General features: G+C 40.8%; 1 pseudogene; it reads right to left on the bottom strand.

Annotated features, from left to right (window-relative positions):
- Positions 1-916: 916 nt before the first annotated feature.
- LOC116755356 lies at positions 917-2,333 on the bottom strand (annotated as a pseudogene).
- Between the last annotated feature and the right edge of the window lie 23,753 nt (positions 2,334-26,086).

Genomic DNA, 26,086 nt, shown 5'->3' with positions numbered 1-26,086 from the left:
TAGCATCAGTTGCAAGGCTTGGGAAGTGTTAGAGGACAGGACCCATGGCACAGACATCGGCAAGTTCCATCAGGACTGGTAACCTGTTGGTGGGGTCCCAGTAGCTAGCTATAGTACCGTCGGTGGCCACGGCAGCATGGCTGCTGTTTTGTTCATTAGCAACGCCAGGAAACAGCAGCAGCAGAAGAGCAAATGGCGCCAACCAAGTGGGTGATCAGAGGATTTTTCTGTAGAGCATCCCATGAGGCAGCCATTGGGGCACCCAAAGCTGTGCAGGGAAACTGGAGCTCTTGACGTGCTGGTAGAGTCCAAATCTGGAGTCAGAGACATACGGATTTGGGAGACTTAATTACTTTACTCTTGGGCTGGTGTGATCTGGGGAAAAAAGTGCTGCATCTTACCAAGAACAGAAAATGGTGAAGAAAGGGTTCTTTTTAGGCAAAGGAAACTCAAGGGATAAAGTGATGTATACAATTCAAAAGGCAGGGAGATGATGGCAGGTGGATTAGATGAAGAGGAAAATCCAAAGATACCAGTTGACTAGTTGAGGAAGCAGGGAATCCATCGGTATTTCATGACAAGCTTAGGGAAGCTAACACCTGGCAGAAGTCCGTAGTGCATGGATGGCTGAAGGGCCAGTTTTCTGATCCACAAGTATATCTCTCTCCATATTATTCAAATCTTCTTTTCTGCTTCTCAGTGCCATGTGATTTTTTAATAGTAAACAGTTTCAATTAAAGAAAAATTAAAAGTTTATTCCTGATAGAATCCACATACCCTGAAGAGTTAAAATGGTCTGAATATAAGGTTTCTTCTAATCTGTACTGAACATAGGGGTTGTGGTTAATAAAAGTTAGTCAAACCACATATAGGAAGTAAACTAATGATTGCTTTTTCCTTCCACTTTTAGGTTTTTTTTTATTTAAGGGAAGGCCGTTTTTATTAAACTTGTACATTTTACTTCTTCCTTTGAGAATCCTAATTAAAAAACATGTTTCTGCTTACTTTAAAAACAAAACAAAACAGAAAACAAAGGAACTATTAAACATTACTTTTGTGATCGGAAGGAGACAATATGGATTCAACGTAAGCTAAGAAAACTAATACGTGGAGCAAAGAAATAAATCGAAGAGGAACCAACTCCGATCTAGGGCTAAGACATTTGCAACGTGCACAGCCCTTCACTAAGAGAATTTCCAGAGCAAACCCATCCCGGGAGACCAGGAGCAGCCCTCTTACCTTCTGGATTAACAAACAGACCAAAAGCCCTAATGATCAAGCAAATACAAACCAATCACTCTATTTGAAAAAGCACAGATGCGTTCAACACTTGTCTCCCCTCCCTTCCCAGATTCTCTTCATTAACGGGGGATTGAGGAGGGCAGCCCCTTGGCGACAGGGCATTCACAGGACGTAAGTGTTCTTCACCAGCTGCTCTTTGTCGTCCCCAGAGCTCCGCACAGTGCGGGGGGCGCGCTCCTGGTTCCTCCGCGCCACCCTGATCAGGCGGACCACGGAGGCTCCCAGCAAGAGCGTCAGGACCATCACGAGCAGCCCTGCCAGGACCACCGCTTTAGTGCGGGCCAGGGCAGGACACAACTGCTTGCCGAAGCGGCGCTGCACGCACTCCTCCTTGGAGGGGTGGCTGTTTTTATTGCCCCGGCATCCGCCGTAGGTGTAGTTATCACAAGAGGAGTTCTCGGCATTAAAGTACCAGCGTGGGAAGGATGCGCGGCAAGCCCCAGGAACGGCCTTGGCAGTGCAGTATTCTTCATAGTTGAACATATCATATCACTGGACAGATCATCAGAATCCTGCCTTCCGGGAACACTTGGGACAGAGGAATCTGCTCCATTCCTGGACAGGTCATCGATGGTGTTTACTGTGACACCAGCACACTTTGCAAGACACTCCTCCTTGGTCATGGAATTATTGTCATTCCCTCCACAGCCTCCGTACACAAACTGCTGGCAGGATCCGTCAGTGACGTTGTACCACCACTTAGGGATGGAGGCCGGGCATTTCCCCACACTCTTCGAAACTCGGCAAAAGTCTGTGCAGCTGTGTGTGGCTGGAGAAACACCTCACTCTTAGTAGGTGCCCTTGCTTCCATGGACGCCACATTCTCCGTCGGCCGCCTCAGCGGGAGACGAGCAGCGATGCCAGCAGGGTGAGGAGTGCCCAGTACCGCCTCAGCCCACACAGCTGCGCCATGAGGGGCTCCACCCCTAGGATTTTTTTTCTGAAATATAAAAACAAAGTGACTTTTTGTCACACTTCCCGTAAACATTGGTTTATCCATGGAGAAATGGAAACTTTTTCTACTGGAAGAAGGTAAGCTGAGAACTACTGCTGTGTTTGGTTCTATTTTTATTATTTATTAATCAAATATACATAGACTGAAAGGAAAATAAAAAACAAGCTATGCATTAAATCATGGCAAACAGTCTATTGTAATCTGCATTTCATAAAATTAAGGAGTGATTTCATACAAATCCCCTCAAAATTAATAAAATTAAATTATGCTTAGCATTCAACTAAGTGATTGTAATTCAGCATAGTGGAACCATCTTTTTTTACTATAAAAGCTACCATGTGTTTATGGAATGGCAGTACAGTAATTAGTAAAAGTGTTGGTTTTGTCAGTGATTTTTTCCCCTTGAGTGGAATTAATCAGTTTTTATACTCTGTAAGCAGTCATTGAATCATTCTTAGCTCTGTGTCAGGTAATTTAGTCAGGTGATGAAATCATCACAAGACTTTTTTGAGAGCTCTAGACCTTCCAAAGTGGCAGAAAGTTAATTGTTGCCTCAACAGTACTAACAGGGGCATTGGGCATGCACAATTTTGTGGCTGCAAGGAAAGTGAGCAGCACAGTGGTGGTATTTAGTGGACTTCATGTTCAGAAGAAGCCTCCTCCCAGAATCCATCATGTAATCCTTAATTTCGAAGCAGGTGAATCACAGTACTAACCAGAGAGCAAGTGAAGTGCAGAAACAAGAGCCGAAGATGTTCTCTAAGTCTTTTTTTAAAAAATTTATTTATTTATTTTTGGCTGCGTTGGGTCTTCGTTGCTGCGCACGGGCTCTTTCTCTAGTTGCGGTGAGCGGGGGCTACTCTTTGTTGTGGTGTGCGGGCTTCTCATTGCTGTGGCTTCTCTTTGTTGTGGAGCATGGGCTCTAGGCGCCTGGGCTTCAGTAGTTGTGGCTCGCAGGCTCAGTAGTTGTGGCGCATGGGCTTAGTTGCCCCACAGCATGTGGGATCGTCCCAGATCAGGGCTCAGATCCGTGTCCCCTGCATTGGCAGGCGGATTCTTAACCACTGCGCCACCAGGGAAGACCTATGTTCTCTGTCTTGAAGTGATCTTAGGCAGTTTGTAAATTGGTGTATATTGTCTTCAGCATCCTTTCACTTCTCTTATCTGCTTCTCTTCTACTTCATAGTGCTTGGTGCTAACTACCCTAGTTACCACGTTGCCCCAGTCCATTCAAGCCTATCTTCTCCTGTCAGAGCTCTCTTTGCACCAAAATTACCTACATTCCTGTTTTGGAGAGTCTCTGATATTAGAAAAAAAGTAACTTTACTGTAGTGATTTGCCCTAATGAGTACATGGATTATTAATAGCCAACCTCTTAACATTTTCAGATATAATTGTTATTTTAAAGAAGAATGCCTGTTCAAATGAATTTAAATTTGAAAGAATTTCTTTCATTATTAGGATGTAAAAAAAAAATTCAGGCCGTTTCAAGAGGGCATTTTTGGGGAGGATAGGAGTGAAAGCAGTTTGGTTATCTCTTGGAGACCAGTACTGCGTGTACTTAGAAACGTAAGCTATTCAGCCTTTCCACAGTTTTACTTCCCTATGTGAAGAGCCTATAAGTTCTTAAGCTCTCAGTTCTTTCACACTGTCTCTTTTGACGATGGTAGCAGGGATGTTGGTTTTATTGTATGAGTTGTTTGAAAGGTGTTTCCTGTACTTTGGTAACTAGGTTACTAAGTATCTTTGTTATATTAGGTCTCTGTCTTGAGAGACTTAGTTGAGGAGGAAAAGCAGATGAAGAAAACATATGTAATAAGCACTTTAATAAAAAGTTTCTTAGAGAAATTGACATTTGACTTTACCAATTAATTCAACAAATATTAACTAGGTGCCTGCTATGTGCCAAGTACAGCCTGGGTGCTGGGAATACAGTGATTTATAAGATAGGCTTGGTCCCTGGCTCCATGGAGCTTACTATCTAGTGGTTCCAGACAGTGGGCTGCAGGCAACATGTCCTCAGGGAAATGGTTATTACATAGAGGTCAGACAAAATGCAGAAACTTTCTTTCATATTCCATGATGGTAAAGTGGCATTCCGTATGCAGTGGAAAAATAGCCAATCAAGTTATTTTGTATGATTATATGGAACTATGTACGCACTGAGGAGGAAGCTCTGGGGAATCAGATAGCTGTTGCCATAGTTCAATTTAAAGGGGAACAGGTGTGATTAAACCATGATGGTGCCTTTAATCGCATGGGGTAGTTTAAAGCAAGCAGGTGACATACTCAAATTGCAAAAGTGTTGCCTTAATAGAATAAAACTCAAAAGCCTTTATGGGATAGTGTTGTAAAAATCTCTTATTGCTTGTAGTCATAGGGCTGAGGTAACTGAAAACCAAATTCAGAGACTGATTCTGTGATTTGGTAAATTATATTAGTATGTGAATCCACATACTTTGCCAAGCATTTTATATGAATGTCAGGTTAAGCTAAATTAGGGAAGAGTGGGGTCTTGACAAGTGGAATAGTAGTATATGAGAGACATCAAAGCTTAGAGAACCCCAAGCTCCTAGATTTATCTAAAACAGACTTCTCAGCTGTGGCACTATTAACATTTTGGAATGGATTATTTTGCTCTGGGGGGCTGCCCTGTGCATTGTAAGATGTTTAGTAGCATCCCTGGCCTCTATCTACCAGATGCCAGTAGCACCCCAGCCCTGAGTCATGGCGATCAAAAATGTCTACAGATATTGCCAAATGCCTGCCCCCCAGGTGAGGCAAGGGAGGAAATTGCCTCTGCGTGAGAAGCATTGGATAAATGTTACCTGTTGTGCAAACCTTGCCTAAGGAAACCATGACTCATTGAGGGAGAAAACTGAGAAGTCGTCTCATGCTCCATCTCTCATTATTGCTTATCTGGTAATTCAAACTTAGCGTTTTGTTTAAATCATATTAACCATTTTATAAAACTAAAACAAATTACAATTCTAGAATTAGTATCCATCTGTCAGTGTGAAATACATAGTTTGCTTCACACTTGTTATATCTAGACATATATACACAGAGACTTAAGAGTAATATGAATTATTTAATATTACAAAGTGTTTCTCGGTTGCTGTGTATAATGGTATTGAATAGTATGCTAATTAGTGCATATCACTGGATACTCCAGCTAGAATTTGAAGTGAAATTTAAAAAGATGGACCTCCGACACTCTTGAGACTTTAATATGCAAGTATCTATTTCATCTGTGCTCTCAGAAAGATTGTCAAACTAATTAATTTGTATTTTCTCTTACCGAAGTGCTTCTGCTGTTCATATTCCTTCTGTAGCAAAGTCTGTGTTTGACAGCAGAAGCACAACCCACACTCCTATACAGCATTCAGGGACAGTCACCTTTTATTTAGAGGAGAAAGGAGGACAGGAGCAAGCGATGGGGAGAAGCATCTTCAAATGAAGTTAGTGTCACAAAAGGGACATACTTAAGGTTATAGATTGCACTGTGCCAGCACTGGGTGCTGGACCTTGATTGATAATGATACCCATGTGTTCTTTCATGAATTTATTCTCTCCATCTCTCTGATTCATAGGGTTCTCTAACAAGTGGGGCCCAGGCACTCAGTTCTAAGGCTGGCGTCGGGTCTTATCATTCAGTGTGCACAGTTTAGGTCCTGCTCCTGATTCCCAGTAGGGTACCTGCACCACAGCTGTTCAGTCATTCTGTATTTACCAGTTCCAGTCTTCTGCAGGAAGAGTTAATGCCATGAGGGAGGGGAAGTAGAGCTCTATCTCCTTTCCTCCATTTTATATTTTTATATCTTTTTATTTTGAAATTTTAGATTTACAAAAAAGTTGCAAAGATAGTACGGAGTACCTGTACACACTTCCCCAAGCTTCCCCAAAAGGTAACATCTTCCATAATCAAGCTGCATTTACCAAAACTAAGAAATTAACATGAGTACAATACTGTTGAGAAAACCACAGACTTTATTTGGAGTTTACCAGTTTTTTCACTGATGCCCTTCTCTGTTTCAGGATATTACACTGCATTCAATCATCATGATCTCTTAGTCTCCAAGCTGTGACAATGTTTTGGTCTTTCCTTGTCTTTTGTGACCTTGGCAGTTTTGAAGAGTACAGGTCAGGTGTTGTAGGCTGCCCTCTTTTTGGGTTTGCCTGATGTTTGGGTTTGTCATGATTACATCAGGAATATGGATTTGGGGGAAGAATGCCACAGATGAACTGCCCTTTTCACTGCATCGTATCAGGAGAACATGACACCAACATGACTTGTGACTGGTGATCTTAAACTTGAGTGCTCACGTGGCTAAGGTGGTGTCTCTGGGTTCTCTCGTTACCTGTGTCTCTCTTCCCATACCCTAGTCTTTAGAAGAAAGTCGCTAAGCTCAGCCCACACTCAAGGGTGGGAATGTACTTTATTTTTTAAATTAATTTTTATTGGAGTATAGTTGCTTTACAATGTTGTGTTAGTTTCTATTGTACAGCAAAATGAATCAGCTATACATATAAATATATCCCCTCTTTTTTGGATTTCCTTCCCATTTAGGTCACCACAGTGCATTAAGAAGAGTTCCCAGTGCTATACAGTATGTTCTCATTAATTACCTATTTTATACATAGTATCAATAGTGTATATGTATGTCAGCCATAAAAGGGAACGAAATTGGGTCATTTGTATAGACGTGGATGGACCTAGAGAGTGTCATACAGAGTGAAGTAAGTCAGAAAGAGAAAAACAAATATCGTATATTAACGCATATATGTGGAATCTAGAAAAATGTTATAGATGATCTTATTTGCAAAGCAGAAATAGAGGCACAGACATAGAGAACAAATGTACGGATACCAAGGGGGAAGGCGGGGTGGGAGGAATTGGGAGATTGGGAATGTATTTTAAAACTGCATTCTATCAGTCCTTATTTAATATCCCTTCTTGCCCTGCCCCCCTCCCCCCACTTCCAAAATTCCACTTAGTTCCTGAGCCTTTGGAAGATTCTGTGATATACATCAATTTAGTTCTTGGCTTTCCCCACTATATCCTAAGTCACTTTTCCACATTCCAGCCTTAATATTTTGTTGCTATTGTCTCTTCTTCTCTTCTCTCTGGATTTATAGGTTTATGAGTTAAAAAAAAAATCCCTTTACCATACTTTCAGTGGAGCTTCAGAGGAAGTGAAATTGAATTATTATACTCAATCTGCCATCTTTATCTGGAAGCCTTGGGGGAAACATTTTTTAATCATCAATACTGACACTTAATCTGTGTTATTTGCCATTTCTGTTTGTCATAATTCTACCATTGATATAATCCATGGAATCACTGAATGCTTTTTTTTGGTACCATTGTTGTGTTTCATAAAACATTGTGATCAGTCAAGAAACTCAGTTCACAGCTAGAGAAGTAAGGCTTCTAGTATTGGTTGATGTGATTGGCCCTGATTATCAAAGGGTTACTGTATTAGGGTTATAGTATTAGGGTTACTGTTATAAAGCTAGCGGCATCTGGATGCTTTCTTTTACATGCCCAGTTATTAAGTTTAACAAAAAACAAGGCAGGCTTAGACACCTCAGGAATCAAAGGTGTCTAAGGGTCAGTTGACTAGGCAAAGAACTTTAACTGACTTACACTAGCCAAAGGCAACCAAAGCTTGAATTGATGGAGGAAGGGAGTTAACATATCCACTATGGCTTCTTTACCATTTGTGTAAATGAGGACTGTAGCTCTCCACGTATATGCTCTCTTTCTCTCTCCCTCCCTTGGCTTTCACCTTTCCTCTAATTTCTTTTAAGAATTTTAAAGAGCAGTTTTAGGTTTATGATAAAATTAAGAAGAAGGTACAGAGAGTTCCCCTATACAGGCATACCTTGTTTTATTGTGCTTTGCTCTATAGTGCTTGCAGATACTGTGTTCTTTTACAATTGAAGGTCTATGGCAACCCTGCATCAAGCAAGTCTGTTGGTGCCATTTTTTCCAACAGCATTTGTTCACCTAATATCTCTGTGTCAATTTTGGTAATTTTCACAATATTTCAAACTTTTTCATTATTATTACATTTGTTGTGGTGATCTGTGATCAGTGATCCTTGATGTTAGTATTGTGTAATATTTATTTGGGGGAGCCATTAACCATGCCCATATATGATGGTGAACTTAATTGATAAATGCTGTGTGTATTCTGACTGCTCCGCCGACTGGCTGTTCCCCCATCTCTCTCCCTCTCCTCAGGCCTCCCTATTCCCTGAGACACAACAATATTGAAATTCGGCCAGTTAATAACTTCACAGTGGTCTCTAAGTGTTCAAGTAAAAGGAAGGGTTGCACGCCTCTTACTTTAAATCAAAAACAAGAAATGATTAAGCTTAGTGAGGAAGGCACATTGAAACCAAGGTGGGCCAAAAGCTAGGCCTTCTGCACCAGTTGGCCAAGTTGTGAATGCAAAGGAAGTGTTCTTGAAGGAAATTAAAAGTGCTATTCCAGTGAACTCACAAATGCTAAGAAAGTGAAACAGCCTTATTGTTGATGTGGAGAAAGTTTTAGTGGTCTGGATAGAAGACTGAACCAGCCATAACATTCCCTTAAGCCAAAGCCTAATCCAGAGTAAGGCCCTAACTTTTCAATTCAATGAAGGCTGAGAGGTGAGGAAGCTACAGAAGAAAAGTTTGAAGCTAGCAGAGGCCGGTTCATGAGATTTAAGGAAAGAAGCCATCACTATAACATAAAAGTACAAGGTGAAGCAGCAAGTGTTGACATAGAAGCTGCATGCAGCAAGTTTTCCAGAAGATCTAGCTAAGTTAATTAATGAACGTGGCTACACTAAACAACAGATTTTCAGTGTCAACAAAACAGCCTTATATTGGAAGAAGATGCCATCTAGGACTTTAATAGCTAGAGTGGAGAAGTCAATGCCTGGCTTCAAAGCTTCAAAGAACAGACTGACTCTCATGTTAGGGGCTACTGCAGCTGGTGACTTGAAGTTGAAGCCAGTGCTCATTTACCATTTTGAAAATCATAGGGCCTCCCGGAATTCTGCTAGATCTACTCTGCCTGTGCTGTATAAATGAAACAACAAATACCAGATGACAGCACATCTGTTTACAACATGGGTTACTAAATATTTTAACCCCATGGTTGAGACCTACTGCTCAGAAAAAAGGATTCCTTTAAAAATATTACTGCTCTTTGGCAGTGCACCTGGTCACCCAAGAGCTCTGATGGAGATGTACAATGAGATTAATGTTGTTTTCATGCCTGCTAACACAACTTCCACTCTGCAGCCCATGGTTAAAGAGTAATTTCAACTTTTAAGTCTTATTATTTAAGAAATACATTTCATAAGGCTGTAGCTGCCATAGATAGATATTCCTCTGATGGATCTGGAAAAGTAAATTGAAAACCTTCTTGAAAGGATTCACCATTCTAGATGCCATTAAAAGCATTCATGATTCACGGGAACCGGTCAAAATATCAACATGAACAGGAGTCTGGAAGAAGTTGATTCCAACACTCATGGATGATTTTGAGGGGTTCAAGACTTCAGTGGAGGAAGAAACTGCAGAGGTGGTGGAAATAGCAAGAGAACTGGAAGTAGAAGTGCAGCCTGAGGATGTGACTGAATTGCTGCAATCTCATGATAAAATTTTAATGGATGAGGAGTTGCTTCTTATGGATGAGCAAAGAAATTGGCTTCTTGAGATGGAATCTACTTCTGGTAATGATGTTGTGATGATGGTTAAAAGACAACAAAGGATTTAGAATATTACATAAGCTTAATTGACAGCAGCAGGGTTTGAGAGAATTGGCTCCAATTTTGAAAGAAGTTCTACCGTGGGTAAAATGCTATCAAACAGCATTGCAGCCTATAGAGAAATTGTTCATCAAAGGAAAAGTCAATTGATGTGACAAACGTCACTGTTGTCTTATTTTAAGAAATTGCCACCCCAACCTTCAGCAACCATCACCTCGATCAGTCAGCAGCCATCAACACTGAGGCAAGACCCTCCACCAGCAAAAAGATTACGACTCACTGAAGGCTCAGATGATGGTTAACAATTTTTCTTTAGCAATAATGTATTTTTATTATTTTTTTTGCGGTATGCGGGCCTCTCACTGTTGTGGCTTCTCCCGTTGCGGAGCACAGGCTCCGGACGCGCAGGCTCAGCGGCCATGGCTCACAGGCCCAGCCGCTCCGCGGCATGTGGGATCTTCCCGGACCAGGGCACGAACCCGTGTCCCCTGCATCGGCAGGCGGACTCTCAACCACTGCGCCACCAGGGAAGCCCTCAATAATGTATTTTTAAATCAAGGTATGTACATTGTTTTTTTAGACATAATGCTATCGCACACTTAATAGACTACAGTATAGAGTAAACATGACTTTTCTATGCAATGGGAAAATAAAAAAATTCATGTGACTTGCTTCATTGCGATATTTGCTTTATTGCAGTGGTCTGGATCTGAACCCACAACATCTCTGAGGTGTGCCTGTACTCCCTACCCCAACATATGCACAGCTTCCACCATGATCAACATCACTCACCAGAATGGTACCTTTGTTATCAAGGATAAACCTACACTGACACATCATAATCCCCCAAAGTCCATAGATTACCTCAGGCTTCACTCTTGGTGTACATTCTGTGGGTTTGGACAAATGTATAATGACATGTATCCATCATTATTATATCATCCAGAGTATTTTCACTGCCCTAAACATCCTCTGGGCTCCACCTATTCATCCCTCCCTCCCAGACCCTGACAACCACTGATCTTTTCTTGTCTCCATAGTTTTGCCTTTTTCCAGAATGCAAAGTAGTTGAAATTATACAATATGTAGTCTTTTCTCATCTTTCATTTTCCTATAATTTTATATAAAGTGTTTTGATATTGGTTATGTTTATCATTTAGTGACTAGGTTGCAGTTTTTTCCTTTTTATGCATTTTAATAATTTTTATTACTTTTTCAATAGGTAATGCATCTTTGTGGCTCAAAAACTAAAACAACATAAAGAGTATATATTGAAAATTCTCTGTCCTGTCTCTGTCTGCCTTGTTCTTCCTTGCCCCACCCCCATTAGTAACTGGTTTTATTATTTTTCTTGTGTGTATTTTTTGGTGTTTCTTTATGTAAGTACAAACATATTCTTATTCTTCTCCTTCTTACACAAAAGATAACATACTATTTAAACTGTTCTGTGCTCTGCTTTCTTCACTGAATAATATGCATTGGTATATTTACAGCTCTGTGGTTGTCCCAGTGTTTGTTTAACAAGTTCCCTATAGGAAATGGGGTTTGTTTCTCGTTTTTGGCATTGCAAACAACACTGCAATAAATAACCTACTACAAACCTCATTTTGTGGGACTTCCCTGGTGGCGCAGTGGTTAAGAATCCGCCTGCCAACTCCGGGGACACGGGTTCGAGCCCTGGTCCAGGAAGATCCCACATGCTGCGGAGCAACTAAGCCCGTCCGCCACAACTCCTGAGCCTGCACTCTAGAGCCCATGAGCCACAACTACTGAGCCCGCGTGCCACAACTATTGAAGTCCGTCCGCCTAGAGTCCGTGCTCTGCAACAAGAGAAGCCAACGCAATGAGAAGCCCACACACTGCAATGAAGACCCAATGCAGCCAAAAGTAAATAAATTTATAAAAACAACAACAACTACAAACAACAACAACAAAAAAAAACCCCTAATTTGTAAGTGGGTAGGTATATTTGTACCTAAATACCCAGAAGTTGGAGCATTGCAGAATATTGACTTAGTATTACGGTGGATCTGGAGTGGGATTAGCTGCCAGGGACAGGGACAACCAGAAAAATAGCACCCACTTCTAGTATTTACAACAGAGAAAATGTAATGCAGGGAAATGGTTACCAGGTGATAGAAGAGCTGAGAGCCTAACTGAGAAAGTTAAGCAGAAGAGCCACAGCTTGTAGCATGGAGAGACATAAATGAAAAACTGTGTTACTGAATCCCAGAGCTGCATGTCATCTGTTGGAGACCAGAACCTCTAAGGATCTGTCTAGTGGGAGCTGGGTCCACTAAGGAGGTGCAGTCCCTGCCAAAGAAGTGCCTGAGTTAGAAGAGAGAGGAGAGAAATGTCCTGGCATATTCCTTCCCTCCCTGTCTTCCAGTCTTTCAGAAATCAGCTGATAGTGAGTTTGGGTATCACAGTTAACAGAGGTCAGCCCCCTGCAGTCCAGAGCAGTGCAGCAGAGGGGCAAAGAATGGATTTGAGGACAAGCAGGTTCAGAATCTAAATAGCCAGCTCTTTTGCTGCTTAGCATTTAAGTTCACCCTTCTGCCCATGTTTAATACCTTCATACTTCTGCCTGTCATACAATGACACTCTCCCTTTCTCCCCAGACGAGAAGAGAGACTCAAAGTCCCATTAGTCATTGTCTCCTTCTCATGTTCAGGATCTACTGCTGAGCCTCACTCCTCTCTAGCAGCTCCAGATGTGACTTTTTGTGACCTGGTGACCTATGAACTAGATTGTAAATTAAGTTCCACCAACACTCCATACAAAACTGCAGGAGAAGGGGAAGGGGGAAAAGTAGAAATCATTGGTTAGTAGGTACATAACAAAAATATGCATTAGTGCTATCATCCTTGTATAAAGTCACAAGGTCATAGTTGATATTTATCACGTCCCTCTTTTACTTCTTATTCCATATTTCCTTTGTTTTTAGCTAGCACTTCAGGTGGTTGTGTTCTTTACTTGGCAGGTGACTGTATCAGTCAGGATATAGTCACAACAACAGAAAACACACTTGGCATTTCAACAGAGAGAATTTAATACAAGGAATTAGTTAAGCAGTTTTGGAGAACTGAAAGGCAAAAAAGGGCTACTGAGCTAACCCAGAGATAGGAACTGTATGATGAAGCTGTCACTCCTGGGGTTGGGGGGACAAAAGGAAGCTTGAAGGAGAGGATCCTGAGACCTCCGAGGTGGTCTCAATAGCTGACTATTGCTGATATCTTTGATTAGACATGTGAGGCTGGTTCTAGGAGTGCCCCCTCCAAGCTGAATACTGTAATTGATAACCACTTGTCAGGAAAGGAGTGCATCCTTTCTCCCTCCTCTTCCTTGCAGGAAGTCAAGTGGCAAAGTAGAAATATAGTTCTCATAGTCCCAACCTAGCATCACAAAGCAGAGTATAAAAGTGTGGGTTTGAACTGAGAGACAATGGTGTAATAACTGGGACAGCTCATCACTTTACCTATTCAATATCCATACACAACTTTCTACATGTATTCAACTTCCTGTACAGCAATAACAAATTTCAACTTTTCTTTAACAAGACACAGCTGTCCTTTGTAGAAATAGGCACTCTCACCTTTTCCACAAAAAGAAAAGGTCACAAATGTCATTTTATTGATCTTTGAATGATGTCAATTACTCCTCAAGTTCAGTTTAGAGTCCCTCTTGAATATCCTGTACACTAAAGATGAAGCTGTAAAGTTAACCACTGTCCATTAATTCTTACATTGCGAAGGAAGAAAAAATTAGTTTGTATATACACAAATACTATAACACACACATATACAGACATACAGTGAGCAAAAAAGAAACTAACGTTTAGATATTAATCCTTTTCTTCTCTCTGGTCATGAGCTTGTAGTTGATACTTGTAACTTCCTTCTTCCCCTACTCATTCTATATTTCCTTTACTCTGAGCCAGCACCTGTACCAGGTGGTGTGATCCAAAGCTTCATTCCTGAAGGCTCTGGATCTTCAGTGGTCCTGTCTTGTCTTGGTTACTGTAGTTTCCCACTAACTTTTGCAGTGAGAATATAAAGGAGAAAATGAATATAGTGACAAAAGGGAGATAGAATTGACCGATGTGGTGACTGATGACGTGGGTGGGAGGAGAGAACAAAATATATGCATTAAAAATTTTACACAGATGTGACACAGTTCTGGTTTGAGTTTGAATGGAGTGAGATCTGGGATTAATGTAGGGTTATCAACTGCCCTGGTTTGCCCCAGAGTCAGGGATTTCCTAGAACGTGAAACTTCCTGCATTAAAACAGGGAAAGTCCCTGGAAAACCGGAATGAGTTGGTCACCACAACCTAGTATGAACTGGCAAAGACTGATTAGTGACAGTAGCTTCTTGGCATGAGCACTGAGTCACCTTCTGGGATAACCAGTCTTTAGGGAGTGAGTAGTCAAGATGTGCTAAAGTTGTCCCAGTAAGAGAGCCTTTAACTGGTGCAGGGAAATGGTGATTCTTAAGACTCCATGGTAGCTGTCATTCAGATCCATCCCCAACCCTTGGAACCCATGGATCCAATGTGAGTTCTGGGGAGAGAGGAGGTTGGGGGTAAAAATCTGTGACACCTACCCCCACAACAGAGTGTGACCCAAAGGGGACAGATTCTTTCTCACCACAGACCACCCACAGCTCTGGAAATTTGAAGGCTCTAGTGCATTAATGACTTCAGTTGCAGGTGGGTTGGGAGGTTACAAGGGTTGGGGAGGAGGAACTTGGTAACATGGACTGGCACATGGAAGCACTGAAATCCTCAACAGGGCAGAATAACATTTATGCAGGTGGGGTATAAATCAGTGAAATTTGAGTTATTACAGCAAAACATAACATCTGCAGGCTGGGGTGTGGGGAGGCCAGAGGAAACTTGGCAACACTTAGGCTTTTCTTGAAGCAATTCCAGTCCAGAGGAAAGGATTAGGTTACTTTCTTTGTAATATTGTGCCATCTAGTGTTAATTTTCATGTACTCCTTTGTCCTAGTTAGATGCTTAAAAAGCAAATGAATTAAGACAGTTTCCAAAGTCATCAGTCATGTTTATTTCATGTCCATCAGTTCTATTGTTTATTTGACAAATACTGATTGAATACTTTCTATATGCCAGTTACTTTTCTAGGCACTGAGATTAGAGCTGTGAACAAAATGGACAAAAACCCTGAACTCATGGAAGCTTACATTTTTGTGGGGAGAAAGACAATAAATAAGATAAATAAGTAAATACAATATATAGTATGCTATATAGTTATAAATGGTAAAGAGAAAAAATAAGGAAGGAAGAATTAAGTTTAAAATTTTGGAGCGAGGGGACTCTGTAATTTTAGACCAGGTGACCAGGGAGGCCTGACTGAGAAGATGACCTGTGAGTAAAAAACAGAGATAGTGAGGGAGTATTCCAGGCAGAGGGAATGGTGCAAAGGCCCTGAGGTAGAAGCATGCCTGGTGAGTTCAAGGAACAGTGGGGAGGAGTAGACTGAACTAGGGGGACAGTATTAGGAGATGAGGGCCTTCGGGATCACAGCAAGGACGATCACATTTATTCTGAATAAGATGGGAAATCAAAGCTTTGAGCAGGGGCATGGTCTTATGTACAATTTAATATTATCACCCTGGCTGCTGTGTTGAGAACAGACTGAAAGGAGGCAAGGGCAGAGGAGAGTGATCAAGATGACAGAGTAGAAAGACCCTGAGCTCACCTCCTCTCACTAACACACCAAAATCACAACCATCTGTAGAATAACCGTGGTTGAAAAAGTCTGAAACCTGCCAGAAAAGGTTTTCTACAACTAAAGACATAAAAGAAGGAACCACAATGAGACCAGTAGGAGGAACGGATATGTGATATAATAAAATTTCATACCTCACAGGTGGGCAACCCACAAACTGGAGAAAAATTATATTACAGAGGTTCTCCTGTGGGAGAACCATGTCAGGGCCCCCAGCCTGAGAGTCCAGCACTGGGAAGGGGAGCCATCAGAGCATTTGGTGTGAAGGCCTGTGTGCCTTGATTGCAAAATCTCCACAGGACTGGGGAAATAGAGACTTTACTCTTAAAGGGAGCACACAAAATCTCACATGCACTAGGACCAAGGGCAAAAGCAGTAATTTCATAGAAGCCTGGGCCAGATCTACCTTCTGGTCTTGGAGGGTATCCTGCAGAGGTAGGGTGCAGTTGTGGCTCACTCTGGGAGCATAGACAATGGAGGTGGATGTATCAGGGAGCATTCATCTGCATGAACTCTCCTGAAGGCTGACATCTTGTTTGGGTCATAGCACCAAGACTTGGCCCAACCTAGTAGCCTGTAGGCTCCGGTTCTGGGACACCTTGGGCCAAACAACTAACTGGGTGGGGACACGTTCCCCACCCCTAAGCAGACAAGCTGCCTAAAGACTTCCTGAGCTCACAGCTGCGTCTAGACATGCCCCTAGAATGGCCCTGCCCACCAGAGGGCCAACACCCAGCTCTAGCCACCAGGGGGCAGGCACTGACCCTTCCTGCCAGGAAGCCTGCACAAACCTCTAGACCAGCCTCACCCACCAGGGGGCAGACACCAGAAGCAAGAAAATTACAGTCCGGCAGCCTGCAGACCGAATCCAAATGCAGGCCAGACACTACTCTGGGACCAGTTGGCCCCTGGCCCTTGGGTGATGAGAGGGGAGTGCACTCCTGGGATGCATAGGACATCTCCTTCAGAGGGCCACTTCTCCAAGGTTGAGAAACCTAACTAACCTACCACATACATAAAAATACAAGTAGCAATTTAGACACAGTAAGGCAACAGAGGAATATGTTTCAGATGAAGGAACAAGATAAAACCCTAGAAGAAGAACTAAGTGACATGGGGATAGGCAATCTATCTGAGAAAGCGTTCAGAGTAATGATTGTAAAGATGATCAAGGAACTCAGGAGGAGAATGGAGGCACAGAGTAAGAAATTAGAAGTTTTTAACAAAGAATTAGAAAAAATAAAGAACAAAAAACAGAATTCAAGAATACAATAACTGAAATGAAAAATATGCTAGAAAGAATCAGTAGTAGACTAAATGAGACAGAAGAACGGATCAGTGAGCTGGAAGACAGAGGAGTGGAAATCACTGTTGCTGAACAGAAAAAAGAAAAAGGAATGAAAAGAAATGAAGACAGTTTAAGAGACCTATGTGACAACATCAAGCATGCTAATATTCACATCATAGGGATCCCAGAAGGAGGAGAGAGAGAGAAGGGGCCTGAGAAAATATTTGAAGAGATAATAGCCGAAAACTCCCCTAACCTGGGAAAGGAAACAGTCACCCAATCCAGGAAGTGCAGAGAATCCCATACAGGATTAACTCACAGAGGCACACACTGAGACTCATTGTAATCAAAGTGACAAAAATTAAAGATAAAGAGAGAATATTAAAAGCAACAAGGGAAAATCAACAAACAATATACAAGAGAACTCCCATAAGGCTATCAGCTGATTTTTCAGCAGAAACTCTGCAGACCAGAAGGTAGTGGCGCAATATACTTAAAGTGATAAAAGAGGAAAACCTACAACCAAGAATACTTTACCCAGCAAGGCTCTCATTCAGATTTTTTTTTTTAAATAAATTTCTTTCTTTCTTTCTTTAATTTTAGCTGTGTTAGGTCTTCAGTGCTGTGCGCGGGCTTTCTCTAGTTGCAGTGAGTGGGGGCTACTCTTTGTGGCAGTGCGCAGGCCTCTCATTGTCGTGGCCTCTCTTGTTGTGGAGCACAGGCTCTAGGTGTGCAGGCCTCAATAGTTGTGGCACGCGGGCTCAGTAGTTGTGGCTTGCGGGCTCTAGAGCTCAGGCTCAGTAGTTGTGGTCCACAGGCCCAGTTTCTCCGCAGCATGTGGGATCTTCCTGGGCCAGAGCTCGAACCCGTGTCCCCTGCATTGGCAGGCAGATTCTTAACCACTGCGCCACCAGGGAAGCCCTCTCATTCAGATTTGATGGAGCAATCAAAAGCTTTACAGACAAGCAAAAACTAAAAGAATTTAGCACCACCAAACCAGCTTCACAACAAATGCTAAAGGAACCTCTCTAGGCAGAAAAGAAAAGGCCACAACTAGAAACAAAATTAAGAAATGGAAAAGCTCATGGGTAAAGGCAAACATACAATAAAGGTAGGAAATCACCCACACACAAAGCTAGTAGAGAGGTTACTAAACAAAAGTAGTAAAATCGTTTGTATCCATCTGCAGTTAAGGGATATACAAAACAAGTAGATGTAAAATATAATATCAAAAACAGTAATCATGAGGGGAAGAGAGTACAAATGTAGGGTATCTAAAATGTATTTGAAATTAAGAGATCAGCAACTTAAAACAAGTGCACACGCACACACACGTGTGTGTGTGTATATATATATATACATAAATACATACATATATACAGGCTGCTATACAAAAACCTCATGGTAATGGCAAAACAAAAATCTACAATAGTTATACACACAAAAAAGAAAAATGAATTCAAACAACACTAAAGATAGTCATCAAATCACAAGAGGAGAGAACAAAAGAAGAAAGACCTACAAAAACAAATCCAAAACAATGAACAAAGTTACAATAGGAACATACATATCAATAATTACCTTAAATACAAATGAACTAAATGCTCCAACCAAAAGACATAGACTGGCTGAATGGATACAAAAACAGGACCCATATGTATGCTACCTACAAGAGAATCACTTCAGATCTAGAGACAAATACAGACTGAAAGTGAGGAGATGGAAAAAGGTATTCCACACAAATGGAAATCAAAAGAAAGCTGGAGTAAGTAATACTTATATCAGACAAAGGAGACTTTAAAGTAAAGACTGTCACAAGAGAAAAAGAACGACGCTACATAAAGATCAAAGGATCAATCCAAGAAGAAGATATAACAATTGTAAATATATATATGCACCCAACATAGGAACACCTCAATATATAAGGCAAATGTTAACAGACATAAAAGGAGAAACTGGGGACTTCCTCAGTATTCCAGTGGCTAGGACTCCCAATGCAGGGGGCCTGGGTTTGATCCCTGCTCACGGAACTAGATCCCATATGCTGCAACTAAGAGTTTGCACACTGCAACTAAAGATCCTGCAGGCCACCGCAAAGATCCTGCGTGGTTCAACTAAGATCCAGTGCAGCCAAATAAGTATTAAAAAAAAAAAAAAAGGAGAAATTGACAGTAACCCAATAATAGTGGGGGACTTTAACACCCCACTTACATCAATAGACAGATCATCCAGACCGAAAATCAATAAGGAAACACAGACCTTAAATGACACATAAGACCAGATGGGCTTAATTGATATTTATAGAGCATTTCACCTGAAAGCAGCAGAATACACATTCTTTTCAAGTGCGCATGGAACATTCTCCAGGATAGATCACATGCTGGGCCATAAACAAAGCCTCAATAAATTTAGGAAAGCTGAAATCATATCAAGCATCTTTTCCAACCACAATGCTATGAGGCTAGAAATCAACCACACACACACACAAAAACTACAAAAAACACAAACACATGGAGACTAAACAATATGCTACTAAACAACCAATGGATCACTGAGGAAATCAAAGAGGAAATAAAAAAATACCTAGAGACAATTGAAAATGAAAACACGATGATCCAAAACCTATGGGATGCAGCAAAAGGAGTTCTAAGAGGGAAGTTTATAGCGATACAAGTTTACCTCAGGAAACAAGAAAACTCTCAAATAAGCAACCTAACCTTATGCCTAAAGCCACTAGAGAAAGAACAAACAAACCCCAAATTTAGTAGAAGGAAAGAAATCATAAAGATCAGAGCAGAAATAAATGAAATAGAGACTAAAAAGCAATAGAAAAGATCAATGAAACTAAAAGCTGGTTCTTTGAAAAGATAGACAAGATTGATAAACTTTAACCAGATTCATCAAGAAAAAAGGATAGGGCTTCCCTGGTGGCACAGTGGTTAAGAATCTACCTGCCAATGCAGGGAACACGGGTTTGAGCCCTGGTCCAGGACAATCCCACATGTCACGGAGCAGCTAAGCCCATGTGCCACTACTACTGAGCCTGCGCTCTAGAGCCTGCGAGCCACAACTACTGAAGCCCACGTGCCTAGAGCCCAAGCTCCACAACAAGAGAAGCCACCACAATGAGAAGCCTGCGCACCACAGTGAAGAGTAGACCCCGCTCGCACCGCGACTAGAGAAAGCCACACGCAGCAACAAAGACCTAATGCAGCCAAAAAAAATAATAAATAAATAAATAAATTTATTTTAAAAAAAAAGAAAAAGAAAAAAGGATAGAGGGTTCAAATCAATAAAATCAGATATGAAAAAGAATTTACAGCTGACACCACAGAAATACAAAGGATCATAAGAGACTACTACAAGCAACTATATGCCAATAAAATAGACAACCTAGAAGAAATGATAAAATTCTTAGAATGGTATAATCTCCCAAGACTGAACCAGGAAGCAATAGAAAATATGAACAGACCAATTACCAGTACTGAAATTGAATCAGTAATTTAAAAACTCCCAAATAAGCAAAAGTCCAGGACCAGATGGCTTCACAGGTGAATTCTACTAACATTTAGAGAATAGTTAACACCTAACCTTCTGAAACTATTCCAAAAAATTGCAGAGGAAGGAACACTTTTGAATTCATTCTATGAGGTCATCATCACCCTGATACCAAAACCAGACAAAGTATCACAGAAAAAGAAATTGCATGCCAATGAAATGATGAACATAGATGCAGAAATCCTTAACAAAATACTAGTAAACTGAATGCAACAATACATTAAGAGGATCATACACTATGATCAAGTGGGATTTATCCCAGGGATGCAAGGATTTTTCAATATCCACCAATCAGTCAATTTGATACACCACATTAACAAATTGAAGAATAAAAACCATGTGATCATCTCAATCGATGCAGGAAAAGCTTTTGATACAATTCAACATCCATTTATGATAAAAACTCTTTAGGAAGTAGGCATAGAGGGAACATATCTCAACATAATAGAGGCCATATATGACAAACTCAGGGCTAACATCATACTCAATGGTGAAAAGCTAAAGCATTTCCTCTAAGATCAGGAACAAGGCAAGGGTGTCCACTCTCACCACTTTTATTCAACATAGTTTTGGAAGTCTTGGCCACAGTAATCAGAGAAGAAAAAGAAATAAAAGGAATCCAAGTTGGAAAAGAAGAAGTAAGATGGTCACTGTTTGCAAATGACATGATACTATACATAGAAAATCCTAGAGACACTACCAGAAAACTACAAGAGCTCATGGATGAATTTGGTAGAGTTGCTGGATACAAAATTAATATACAGAAATCTGTTGCATTTATAGACACTAACAGAAAGAGAAATCAGAAACGGAATTTAAGGAAACAATCCTGTTTACCATCACATCAAAAAGAATAAAATGCCTAGGAATAAACCTATCTAAGGAGACAAAAGACCTGTATTCTGAAAACTATAAGATGCTGATGAAAGAAATTGAAGACAACACAAACAGATGGACAAATAAACCGTGTTCTTGGAGTGGAAGAATCAATATTGTTAAAATGATCATAGTCCCCAATGCAATCTACAGATTCAATGCAATCCCTACCAAATTACCAATGACATTTTTCACAGAACCAGAATAAAAAATTTTTAAATTTGTATGGAAACACAAAACACTCCAAATAGCTAAAACAATCTTGAGAAAGAAGAACGGAGCTCAGGAATCACACTCCCTGACTTCAGGCTATAGTACAAAGCTACAGTTATCGAAACTGGTTTTGTGCCAGTGTGTGTGGTACTGGCACAAAACCAGACATAGCGATCAATGGAAAAGGATAGAAAGCACAGAAATAAAACCACACACTTACAGTCAATTAATCTATGACAAAGGCGGCAAGAATATACAATGGAGAAAAGACAGTCTCTTCAATAAGTGGTCCTGGGAAAACTTGACAGCTACATATAAAAGAATGAAATTAGACGATTCTCTAACACCATATACAAAAATAAACTCAAAATGGATTAAAGACCTAAAGTAAGACTGGATACTATAAAACTCCTAGAGGAAAACATAGGCAGAATACTCTTTGACATAAATTGCAGCAATATATTTTTGGATCCATCTCCTAGAGTAATGGAAATAAAAATAAACAAATGGGACCTAGTTAAACTTAAAAGTTTTTGCACAGCAAAGGAAACCATAAACGATGAAAAAACAACCTAAAGACTGGGAGAAAATTTTTACAAATGATGCTACAAACAAGGGATTAATTTCCAAAATATACAAACAGCTCATACAGCTTAATATAAAAAGAAACCAAACAACCCAATCAAAAAAAGGGCAGAAGACCTAAATAGACGTTTCTCCAAAGAAGACATACAAATGGGCAACAGGCACATGAAAAGATGCTCAATATCGCTAATTATTAGAGAAATGCAAACCAAAACTAAAATGAGTTATCAACTTATACCAGTCAGAATGGCCATCATTAAAAAATCTACAAATAATAAATGCTGGAGAGGATGTGGAGAAAAAGGAACCCTCCTACACTGTTGATGGGAATGTAAATTACTGCAGCCACTATGGAATACTGTATGGAGGTTCCTTAAAAAACTAAAAGTAGAGTTACCATATGATTCTGCAATCCTACTCCTGGGCATATATAGGGAGAAAACTCTAGTTCGAAAAGATACATGCACCCCAAAGTTCATAACAGCACTATTTACAATAGCCAAGACATGGGAGCACACATTTAGATTTTTGATCAATTTTGAATTAATTTTTGTAAATGGCCTAGAGTTATTTTTGTGAAAAGATTTTTTCCCCTCTGACTCAGTTTCCTTAAGATATTCTAATTTTCTATTTCTTCTTTAATATTTTTATTTAAAAACTTTAAAAGTTAAAGCAGGGCTTCCCTGGTGGCATAGTGGTTGAGAGTCCACCTGCCAATGCAGGGAACACGGGTTCGTGCCCTGGTCCGGGAATATCCCACATGCCGCGGAGCGGCTGGGCCCGTGAGCCATGGCCGCTGAGCCTGCGCGTCCGGAGCCTGTTTCCGCAACGGGAGAGGCCACAACAGTGAGAGGCCTGCGTACCGCAAAAAAAAAAAAAAAAGTTAAAGCAAAAATTAACCACATTAAGCTCTAATGCTTTGTTTAAGGTACTAAGTGAAAAGTTTCAAACGATAAGAGATAGACATCACTTAGTAGAATTTTTCAATAGTCATTTTTATTATGAAATATTTCAGACATAGAAATGTAAAGACTATTATGATGAACATGTACCAACAATGAAGCTTAAGAAACAAAACATTTCACATCTAGATGAAACATACCGTGTATCCCTTTCTAATTGTATTTCCTTCCTATCACAAAGGTAACCACATCACAAATTTGCTGATCATTCTTGCAATTTGTATCCTTATATTTTTACCTATATGTGTATATCCCTAAATAGTATGTAGTGTTACATTGCATTTTATAAAGTAATATATAAATGATAGGATATGGTATGTGTCCTTCTACCGATAGAAATGTTCCTGCTGAAGTTTTCTATTTTTTCATCTGTTTTGAGATGAGTTGGAATTGCTTGTTAAAGCTTTTTTTTTCCAGCAAAATCAAGAGTTGGATTTTTATTTATTTATTTAAATTAATTTTTTATTGGTGTATAGTTGATTTACAATGTTGTGTTAGTTTCTGCTGTACAGCAAAATGAATCAGTTATACATATATCCACTCTTTTTTAGATTCTTTTCCTATATAGGTCATTACAGAGTATTGAGTAGAGTTCCCTGTGCTATATAGTAGGTTCTTATTAGTTATCTATTTTATATATAGCAATGTATATATGTCAATACCAATCTTCCAAATTATCCCTTGCCCCTGAAGCATTTTTTATGATAGCTGCTCTAAAATCCTTGTCAGATAATTCTAACATTTGGTTATCTCTATATTGATATCAGTTGATTGCCTTTTCTCATTCAGGTTGTGACTTTTCTGGTTCTTGGTATGATGAGTGGTTTTTTGTATCTGAACATTTTGAGAATTAAGTTATGAGACCCTGAATCCTATATAAGTCTTTTCTTTCAGCAGGCAGTCACCCTGTTTATGTTTACTGCATAGTCCCTTGCCTACTTTTTTCAGCTGTGACAATATAGGTTTCAGAGCCTATACAGCGATTTTCTGGTCCACTTCTTTCCCCTGGCACCACCGGGGCTCCTGTTTGATCCTGCAGATGCTGCCTGCAGGGGCCGAGTGTGATTTCCCAGGCAGATCCTGCTAGGGGGAGCATGGGAGATGCTGGGCCAAGGGGTAGTGAATGTTTCCCTGAGCCTGTTCTCAAGGCTACCACCCAATGCCTGCCTAATCACTGATGGTGTTGCCTAAGGGGTGTGGAAGGCGCTTTTCTGGGGTCCCCAATGCTGCTAGGTGGTAGGAAGCTGAGTCTATGGGAGAGAGTGTTTCCCAGGAACTTCTCTTTATCTTCTCTCTATCTTCTTCTCTCTAGCTTCTCTCTATCTTACCTTGTGCCAACAGGCTTCTTATTCCATCTGTGCCAGTGCCACTGAGGGAGGAAACATCTGCCTGGGCCTCCTTCTGCCTCTGGTGGTAGTGCTGGGAGTCCTTCTTTGCCACTGAATGGAGGCCAGGAGATTTTGGATATAGGTCTCCCTCTGCTGCTGAGTGGAGGGCCAGGAGACACTGGGCCTATTGATACTTCTGGTAGAGTCAGCTGCCTACTCTTGCAGGTGCTGCTGGTGCAGGCAGAGCAGGCCAGCCAGGTACAGAGTGAAGATGGGGTTCCCCACCAGGTCTCAGCTTTGCTGCCTCTTTTCTGGGTCTTCAGCCAGAGAGAGCTGGCTTTTCCTAGAACTTTTAAAAATCTACACCTTTTGGTGGTTTGAGTTGTGGGCCTTCTTCAGTGCCCAGTCTGGGATATATGGGAGACAAAAAGAAATCTCAGGGACTCACCATCATGTTGTTCCTCAAGTCCTAAGGTCCCTAGCCAGCCTGCTTCCTCTTTCCACTTTTCCGAGTCCTTTTATGGTTGTCTGTAATTATTTCCAGGATTTTATTTTATTTTGAGGGAAGTAAAAGGGAAAGTGCGTCTTTGTCATCTTGTCTAGGACCAGAAGTTGCAAAGAAAGTAGGCTATTTTATTTTATAGTTCATTTCCTAACATTTTATTATAAACAGCAAGAAGGAAGCTTAGAAATCTCCTTATCTACAAAACCAAGCTCATTAGGTACATGTTCCATTTTCCACATATCTGAAGGGGGCAATGTTGTCATGCTTTCTGTCACTACATAACAAAGATCCCCCTTCCTACACTTTCCAATAATATCTTCCTCACTTCCTTTTGAGCTCTCACGGACAGCATCCTCAAAGTTCAGATTTCTACTAACAGTCCATTCAAAAAAATGTAGGCTCACTCTATCATGAGCTGGAAAATCTTTCCAGGTTCCATCTACTGCCCAGTTCCAAAACCGCTCCCACAATTTTAGTATTTTTCATGGCATCACACCACTTTCAGGTACGGTATCTGTATTATTTATCTATTGCTGCGTAACAAATTACCCCAAAACTTAATGTCTTAAAGCAGCACATCTTTATTATCTCACAGTTTCTGTGGTTCAAGAATCTGGGCATGGGACTTCCCTGGTGGCGCAGTGGTTAAGCATCCACCTGCCAATGCAGGTGACACGGGTTCCAGCCCTGGTTCAGGAAGATCCCACATGCCGCGGAGCAACTAAGCCCGTGTGCCACTACTGAGCCTGCATGCCTAGAGCCTGTGCTCTGCAACAAGAGAAGCCACTGCAATGAGAGGCCCTCGGCAACTAGAGAAAGCCCGTGCACAGCCACAGAAGACGCAATGCAGCCAATAAATAAATAAATTAAATAAATCTATTTTAAAAAAAAAACAATCTGGGCATGGTTTAGCTGGACCTTCTACTTCTGGGTCTCTCACAAGGCTGCAATCAAGGTGTTGGCTGGAGATAAGGTCTCATGTGAAGACTCAAC

This window comes from Phocoena sinus, chromosome 6, assembly GCF_008692025.1.
Source record: "Phocoena sinus isolate mPhoSin1 chromosome 6, mPhoSin1.pri, whole genome shotgun sequence".
NCBI classification, from domain to species: domain Eukaryota; kingdom Metazoa; phylum Chordata; class Mammalia; order Artiodactyla; family Phocoenidae; genus Phocoena; species Phocoena sinus.
This window is presented reverse-complemented; position numbering and strand designations above follow the sequence as displayed.